Here is a 9,766-nt window from a genome sequence, read left to right on the forward strand (position 1 = left end):
TCTACCCTTATCTGTTCCTCTGGTGCTTCTTGAGGTTCTTCTTCTTCATCATTCTGTCTTTGAGGGTAGTCTTCATCTTCTTCGATATTTTCATGATTTACTTGCCTAGGAATGTATCCTTTTTCATCAACCACTACATCAATGCTGTCAACAATTCTTCCAAGTCTTTTATTGTAGCACTTATATGCTTTGCTGTGTGGAGAATAACCAAGAAGAATGCCTTCATCTGCTCTAGGTTCAAGTTTTCCAAGCTGCTCATCAGTATTCTTAATTTAGCATTTTCTCCCAAATATTTTGAAGTGTTTTACCGAAGGAGTCTCACCATACCAGAGTTCATGAGGAGTTTGAGTGTTGTTCACTCGGACATTTGTTTTATTGAGAATAACAACCGCAGCATATGCAGCTTCACCCCAGAAAGTTGCGGGAGTTCCGGACTCATCAAGCATAGCACGGGCCATTTGTTGGACTGTTCTGTTCATCCTTTCCACCACTCCATTTTGCTGAGGAGTTCTAGCTGTAGAGAATTCCCTTCTTATCCCATGTTCTTCACAGAAATCGAAAAATTCATTTGAGGTAAACTCCCCACCTCTGTCGGACCTGAGGCACTTAATTTTGTAACCTGATTCATTTTCAACCAAGGCTTTGAAGGATTTGAATTTTTCGAATGCTTCGTCTTTGTGCTTCAAAATTCCTAACCAAAAAAACCTGGAGAAATCGTCAATGAATAACATCAAGTATTCTTCTCCTCGAGGTGACCTCATCCTGAAAGGACCACATACATCTGTATGGACTAGTTCAAGAGGCCTGCTGGCTGATCCTTCCTTCTCCGGGAAGTTGGTTCTGGTTTGCTTACCAAACTGACATGATTTGCATATAGTGTTGTCTGGAATTTTGATATCTGGAAGACCACGAACTACCTGATATTTGCATGCCTTCCTTATTTGTGAAAAGCTTAGATGCCCCAACCTCCAGTTCCATAACCAATGTTCATCATCCTTGCTCAAATAGCATTGTTGTTGTCCTTCTTCAAATATGTATAGATTATTTGGAGTTCTTCTACCTTTGATCATTGTTTTCCCTGTATCAAGATCACGAACGCTACATCCATTTGATTGAAATATTACCTTGGTTCCTTGATCGCACATCTGACTGACACTCAGAAGGTTATGCTTCAAGCCATCAACATACAAAACATTTCCAGCTTTGACCTTTTCTTTTAACTGAGCTGTGCCTTTTCCTTTTATAGCTGCTAGAGTATCATTTCCAAAAGAAACTTTCTTTCCCTTTTCTAAAGCAGAATATGATTCAAGTTTTTCTTTATCACCTGTCATATGCTTCGAACATCCATTGTCGATGTACCATAGATTTTCCTGTCCCTCTGCATAAAAGGCTATCCCACATCTTTCTGATTGTGGTTCCTTTATTCTCGATGTTCTGGTGCTTGAGGCTTGTTCCTTTGTCTGTTGAAATCTGCTCCTGCATTCAGAATCTTCATGACCAAAGTTATTACAAATAGAACATTCAATTTCATTTTCAAGAGCCAAAAAGTTGTTATAGGTCCTTTTTGTAATCCCAGTCATACTTCTTTGTTTTCGAGCTTCTCTAGTCATGATTGTTTTATATGCAACACATTGAACTGCTTTGTGACCAAAGTTATGGCAAGAGAAACATTGGCCATTGAAGAAACTTTTGCGGTTATCAAATCTACCACCCAAATGATTGTAATTCTTATTGTCATCCATTCTTGAAGCACATTGAGAAGATTTTACCTGTGGCTGGTTGTAGCTTTTGTTCACCCTTAAGACAGATTGCCCCTGGTTTACCTGGTAGTCTTTGTTAGTTCTTGATGTAATTCGTCCCTGCTTTACCTGGTGATCTCCATTGTGCTTTTTCTCATTCCTTCTTGCTGCATCAAGATAACTCTTTGAGGTGGATGCTTGAGATGTTTCTCCATTATACCCCAGACCTGTCTTGTTTAGCGGAGAACATTGTACATTGATGATCTCATCTAGAGTTTCAGATCCTTTGACAAACTTAAGATTAATAGCCTTTGTTTTCTCAATTTCTTTTCTAAGGCCAACAATTTCACCTTCTAATTTTTCAAGATATTTTTCTTTTTCATCAATTTGAAATTGTAGAGTATCAATGATCATATTCTTTTCTTCTATACATGTCTTAAGTCTAGAAATATCTTCATAAAAACTATCCACATCTATAGCATCCATGTAATCATCATCTTCAAATGCCATTAAAAGTTTATAGTCATTACCTTGTTCATCTTCATCACTATTTGATAGACCATCACTATCTTCATGAGTGTAGTAGCTTTTCTTATTTGCATTCCGTTTCTTGTTCCATCTGGCAGGTTCCTTTCCTTTGTCAATCTTATCCTTATGAGGACATTTGGCAACATAATGACCTACTCTTCCACAAGAAAAACATTTAAAAGGTAGCTTACCTCTGAACCTTCCAGTACCCCGTTGAAGATTTCTGACAAAATTTGATTCTTCTTCTTCTTCTCGCACATGACTTGATTCATAGTAGTCTCCTTTGCCTGAAGCCTTAAAAGCAGCTTCTCTCCTGTCTGATGGACCTCCTTTTCTCATTTCATAAGCAGTTAGAATTCCGTGTAGCTGAGACATAGTAAGAGTTCGTAGATTTTCCTTTTCTTCTATTGCAGACACTTTAGATTCAAACTTGGGGGACAATGATCTTAGGACTTTTTCAACCACAACAGCCTCTTTTATTTCTTCACCCAAGTTTTTCATACAATTAACAATCTTATCTACCCGAAGGAAATAGTTAGCCACACTTTCATCATTATACATTCTGAGATTCTCATACTGAATCTTGAGGGTTTGAAGTTTTGCACGTTTTACCTGTTCATCTCCTTCGTAGCTCAAAACAATCTTGTCCATTATTTCTTTTGCGGATTTATATTGCATAACCTTCACGAATTTAGATTGAGATATACATCCTAGAAGAGTATTAACCGCCTTTGCATTTGTTTCATATTTCTTCTTCTCAGCTGAATCTGTAGGAGTAGCTGATGGAAAAGTATACCCTGTTTCTATAATGTCCCATACTTGTGTACCCAAAGATTGAAGATAGGTAGTAACTCTTACCTTCCAATATACGAAGTTTGTTCCATCAAAAATCGGTGGCCTGATTGATACTTCCCTCTCGTAGTTGCTCATGATGTTAGATCTTCCTTCAAGCGATCAAGCTTCTTCAGAAGGACCTGCTCTGATACCAATTGTTGGAAATAATACTGAGAGGGGGGGTGAATCAGTGTTATCTAATTCTTTTTCAATATATTTATACTTTGAATTATTGTATTTCAGTACCATAAAATAATGAGCATGAACAAGAAAAACAGATAGTCACACCAAAGAACACCAGATATAAGGTGGAAACCCAATGTGGGTGAAAACCACCTACTGCAATATGTCTCTATTTTCTTTCAATTAGAAATTCCTTTTACAATGATTTTGTACTGGTGCAGTCCTTTACCAGTACGCAGGCTGCAACCTACAGAGAGCTACAACTCTCTCTCCTGGAAGGGAGTTACAACCCCCTACTTCTTTTCTTTCAAGGAACACTTTTCATAAATTTTCAAACTGGATCCATGAACATCAATCAATCATCAAGTATATCTGCATCAAACAATATCCTTTTCCCAATTAGCACTGAATCAAGTAAACACTTCTCTGACAGCTATACCCAGAACACAGTAACAGTAACCACACACCAAATTCTAAACCCAGAATACTGCAACAATAGACAGAGGCAGCTAGATCATAATTTAAAGATATATGCTACTTCAACAACCTGAAACCTGCATGCAGATCTATAAAGGATAATTCCTTCTTTCAAATATTCAGACACTAATTTACCCAGATTGTCAGATTTATAGATCAAGCATGCGCCTCATATAACAGATCAAAATCATACAAAGATACTATTATTCAAGCATAAAGATTATGACCCATCAATAGAACTTATCCTTCTTTATGCGCTAAGGTTCCTCCTTCATTCAGATCCAGATCTACACCATAACCCAATCACAAATATTTTAGATCTAACACTTATTAGATATTCAATTCATTCGATGATCCCTTGCCAAATGATCTTCTTCCTCTTATATAGTCTTAGGCCTTCCACAATACCACGGTCCAAAACCATAGGATCAAAAAATTGTTGGACTAATACCATGAACCAGCCATGAAAGTGCGTGAGATCAACACTTTTGGATGCAATACCATGAACCAAAACCATAGGATCAAAAAATATCGGACTAATACCATGAACCAACCATGAAAGTGCGTGAGATCAACACTTTTGGATGCAATACCACAGACCAAAACCATAATAAACCTACCACGAACCCAATACTTGGGATCAACACTTCTGACGAGGTACCATGGTCCAAAACCATAGGTTCAAATACCAAGGACTAACTACCATGGACCAAAGGTAAGTTCTCCAACATATACGCACTTTTCCTTGCATGAAAGTGCGTGAACTTTTTCTCTACATGCAATACCACGAACCCAATACTTGGGATCAACACTTCTGACGAGGTACCATGGTCCAAAACCATAGGTTCAAATACCAAGGACTAACTACCATGGACCAAAGGTAAGTTCTCCAACATATACGCGCTTTTCCTTGCATGAAAGTGCGTGAACTTTTCTCTTCATGAAATAAACTTTTCTCTACATAAAAGTGCGTGAACTTTTCTCTACATGAAATAAACTTTTCTCTGCATATAAGTGCGTGAACTTTTCTCTACATTATAATTTATTATCTGAGATGAGTGGGTTGCCATCAAGTACAACATATGTATCATAATGCCAACAAGGATGATGCTCAAAGAAGAGGAGAAGGGGATTGTTCTATAAGACACTTAGGAAACTATAAAGACAAGATCATCAATGAACAAGAATATGAAGGGACACTAGATTGTGACAGAAGCTGGAAGATCGAGATGATAGTGAAGACTCCTCTTCAAGCCTTTTGGAGAAGGAAGAGGAAGACCATGGAACATATTTCATGAATACACAAGGATAACATCAAGAGGAGAAGCTTGAAATTGACACATCATTATCAAGTCCATGTCATCAATGTCAAGTCATGTCTTGCCAAAATATCATCACAAGAGTCATATGATTCACCGTGACATTCACCATCTGTCACATAATTTTTGGATGTAAGTATGTAATTTTCAATAAATGAGAAATTTAAAGTAAGTGGAAGTCCAAAGGTCACCTATATAATGTGAAAGGTCATGTATAAGTCAAGGGGCCTCATGAGAATTTGAAAATTCATATGGAAGTTCAAGAGTCATGAGGGGAGCTCAAGAGTCATAGGGAAGGTGGAGAGCCACCTCATTTGTTATATATACACATAGGGGCTTCACTGGAGCAATACCATACCAGGTGGGTTCATATTATGGGATATATATTAAGGATAAAATGACAATATAATGAGCATATAATAGGAGGTAAAGGGTTTTTATATGTTGTCTATGAAAAATGGAGCTCAAAGTTAATGAAAAATAAAAGGGGTATAAAAAATGTTAATAAACAATTGGATACCTACAATATCTAGTGAAAGTATGGGTTTTTCAAATTGGGAAGTTCTATTGGGTTCATATCGGTAGGGGGTTAAATAAAGTGATTTTTAGAGGTATTTTCCAATATGTAATCAAATTGAGGGTATTTCTTAGTATGCCACGAGCACACATGCTATGTCATAGGTTCATTGAGTGAACCCCCTGTGTATATACACCCTCATAACTCAAGAAAATTACTTTTCCCCTTATCTCATCCAACTAGGAATTAGAGAGGAAGATAATTCTTTTGGAGAGAAAGTGGCGGATTAATGCTCCACTATTGGAGCTAGTGTTGTTCATTGTATCGGTATATTTTTGGAACTTTTTCTTAATACTTGAAGCTCATTGAGCCAACACACTTTCATGCATATATCATAAATGTTGTAAGGTTATTCTTTGAATGTTTTTGGTATATGTTGTTCTCATTTGTACTAAATAAATTGAACTATTTCGGAGTTGTTGGTGCTTATGTTATTGAAGGTGTGTTGTAATTGTTTTAATGATCGTTAATTCTATGTGAACTATTTCACTATTTTATTAATGGTTCTTTCATATGTATATGCTCGTGCGTATTTATTAGAATAGTACTATTACCTTTCTCTTATGGACTCACTTTCATTTCCTTCCAGTGAAAGAACCTTGATATGTTTTACAATTGAACATTTCATAGGGCATACTCACTTGTTCATTCAAAAGTACATGCACATTGCTCTCTTGTGATAACTATTTTAGTCGAGGAAATTTTTTAAGAATAATGGTAGTCATGCCTTATTTTCGGAAGGGATCCTATGCCAAACGTTGTGAGTTCTAATCAAGACTTCACATTGGGGATATCCCCTTGCATGTTGGTAGGTTCCAGCACCGTTAACAACTCCCTTAACCTTTTCAATACCAATCTCAAGTGATGTTCATCTTCTTCCTTTGAATTAGAATAGATATGTCATCCAAGAGCACAAAAAAACGTATTCAAATCATTTCTAAATATTTCATTCATCATGAACATAAAGGAATTTAATCTATTATTCAATCCAAATGACACCACTACAAATTCATAATGCCCATAACTGAATCTAAAAGTTACCTTACTAATGACTTTGTAATGAACCCCAAAATACACCTAAAAAAATTATTCATGTTTTATAAGTTTCAATACTCAAATAGTACTCAAAGGGATTATAGTTTAATAATTTGATACCAACTTGATTGATAACTAGTTTTTCTTTTGAAATACTTGGATATGATTTGGTTTTGGCATTTCAAACATAGAGTTTTCTTCCTTTATAACTTATATATTTTAATTTCTCTTTAACTTTCTCCATGACACTCTCTAGACTATGACTCATGCTAAAGGTGGACTAAAATACTATTACTTCTTAATTTCACTATTTTATTCATCATCACTCTCAGCTTGACATTAACCTTATTCATCTAGATATATACCTAGATATAAAAGCTCATTTTAAACCTTATTGAATTCCAATAGGTTTTTCAAAATAATTGTTTCATAATTGTAATAAGAGCTCCAATCATAAATTTTCACCTTCTTTCTTTATTCAATATGAATAAAATTATTCCAATAATATTTATCAATAGTTCTAACCATGGCTCATGGTATTTGTGACCTTAAATCCTTTACACAATATTTATTAATATAGGTTAATATATAAATATATATCCTTGTTAGTGGGCTTATATACTATACAAACTTGCAAGTCAAGGCTTCGAAACGCTAGGGTTATGTCACCAATTGATTTTTAGAGTATATATATATATATATATATATATATATATATATATATATATATATATATATATATATATATATATATATATATATATATATATATATATATATATATATATATCTATATATATATATATATGTATATATATAAGTGGATCCATACACTCTATGTTAATATTATGTGTAATGGTTGTAACCACACTCAATTTTAACTTATGAACTTTGATGTGTGGATATTACTTGGCCACCTGGGTTGTTTATATTAATCCACGATAACGTTTTTTGTCTGCCCTCACATGGATCAACTTGGAAAATTGTGAACTTGAAATCAATGGATCTAAATAAATGGTGTTAAGTCAAAAGTGGTAATATGTTATGGTTTCAATCTAACCTAAATGACCTCCTTCACATTGGTTTGTTCTATCATTTTCATTTCCATTGAAAAACAGAGCTCCACTCTACTCAGGAACCAAGTTTTTTTCTCACTGTCTCGTTACTAAGTATCATAACCTTGTCCCCTTCCATGTTGAAAAATGTGATTGAAATGTAATTTTTATTCTTGTAAATTTTAAAATGAAAATTGGAGCATGGGTTTCATGCTCAAGGTCTTTCTTTTATAGGTCAATCACCCATTGAGTGCTTCTAGGGTTTTTCCTGGGTCAAGAAGTCAAAAGAGTCATGTTCATAAGTTGAAGACCCCTTCGGGCACATTGTAACTTGTAAATAAAATTAGTTTTTTAATTAAATTTGTTAAAATACCCTCCAAGTCCAAGTCAATGTGGTAGCTGGCAAGTCGTCCTAAAAGGAAGAGCCACACCCACCTTGAAGAGCCTATATATAGGAGAAAACTTGACCTCCTTGAGACACATTTCATCCTTCACTCATTCTAGTGAAGAAGGAGGAATAATAAGGAAACGAAGAAGGAAGAGGATGAAGAAGAATTTTGTTTGGGTTATCTCTCTCTCACACATGCAAAGGAGGACTAGGGTTTCCGTAGCAAATCTAGGGTTTTCATCTACAAGTTTGATCTTGGAGAAAATAAGACAAGAAGGTTAAGCGAAGGTCACCGGAGATCATCCTCAACCTCCTGAAGTCATAGAAAGATAAGAAAAGGTCTAAGGAAGCCTTGGTAGGTCAAGTGAGGCTCACATGTGTGGCAACAACTACTGTAGGAGGGCCAAAAATTTTAGGTCTATAATGGAGGCCGAAATTCTGCAGCGTAAGGTCAAAGAGGTGTTACTTGAAGATATTTGACTAGGTTTGACGGATCAATTTTAGCACATCATCTAGAGAGGTTGTTATTGGTCTTGGAAGGTATGGGTCTCAATCTAGAGGTCTTGGAATTTATCAATTGAAGGATCTATAAGGAAGAGAAGAGATTTACGGGTTTTCCTCTCAAGAGGAGAGGCTTTGGCCTTGGCTTGCAGCCTATATTTTGTGTTCTTTTTCTTCCTGTTTTGGTAGTTGTTTGACAATATAAAAACTTAATAATAACTTAACAAGATAATAAGAAAGAAAAAGTAGAAATACATCACAAGTAGTTATCATAAGAAAGAGAAATCAATCTAATCATTTCCCTTTAGATTTATCAACCTAGTATCAAAGCTAAGGTTGGCTAAGGGAATCATGAAGATATCTACTACATTAAAGAAGATCCTCAAGAAGTGCTCAAAAGTAGCAAGCCATCTCAAGAAAAGCATCAAAGAAGTATGCAATATCCTATTTACCGCAACGAAGGAAATGACAAAGACAAAGGATGAAGAACTCTTCTTAGCACTCACTAACACATTTCAAGATGAGAGCATTGGGGTGATCGATAGTGGAGCATAAAGGTACATTATAGGTAATCACAAGAAACTAAAGACACTGTCAAATGGAAATTATTCTTACTTTGTAGAACTTGGTGACAGCAAGAGCTATCCTGTAAGAGGAATTGGATCAACATTAATAGAACTAGCGAATGGAGTTAATATTTACCTCAACAACATCCTATAAGTTCGAGGTTTGCATAACTTACTTTCTATTTCAAGTTTAGAATATAAAGGTGATAGAGTGGGATTAATTGATGGGAAATTTATAGTATGGGGTAAAAAATCGAGCATAGAAAATGCTAGAGTGATTGGAGTTCATGAAGGAAGGATTTACAAGTTGTTGTCTCCCCTTGCTCAAGCTTTAGTTCACATTGAAATCAGCCCATGTGAAATTTGGAATAGAAGATTCTGTCATCTACATTTCAAAATCCTTCCAACTCTAAATTCAATAGTAGATGGAATCCTCCAACTAAGGGAAGATCATGAAGGAGTAAGAAATATATGTGCATTGGGTAAGAACACCAAGAGACCATTTGGAAGCAGTAATTTATGGTCAAAAGGACTCTTAGATCTTATTCATTTTGATGTTTGTGG

Source organism: Pinus tabuliformis, chromosome 2_2 (assembly GCF_031772625.1).
Source record: "Pinus tabuliformis cultivar Carrire ecotype Pingquan chromosome 2_2, CPIR1, whole genome shotgun sequence".
In the NCBI taxonomy this organism is placed as follows: Eukaryota; Viridiplantae; Streptophyta; class Pinopsida; order Pinales; family Pinaceae; genus Pinus; species Pinus tabuliformis.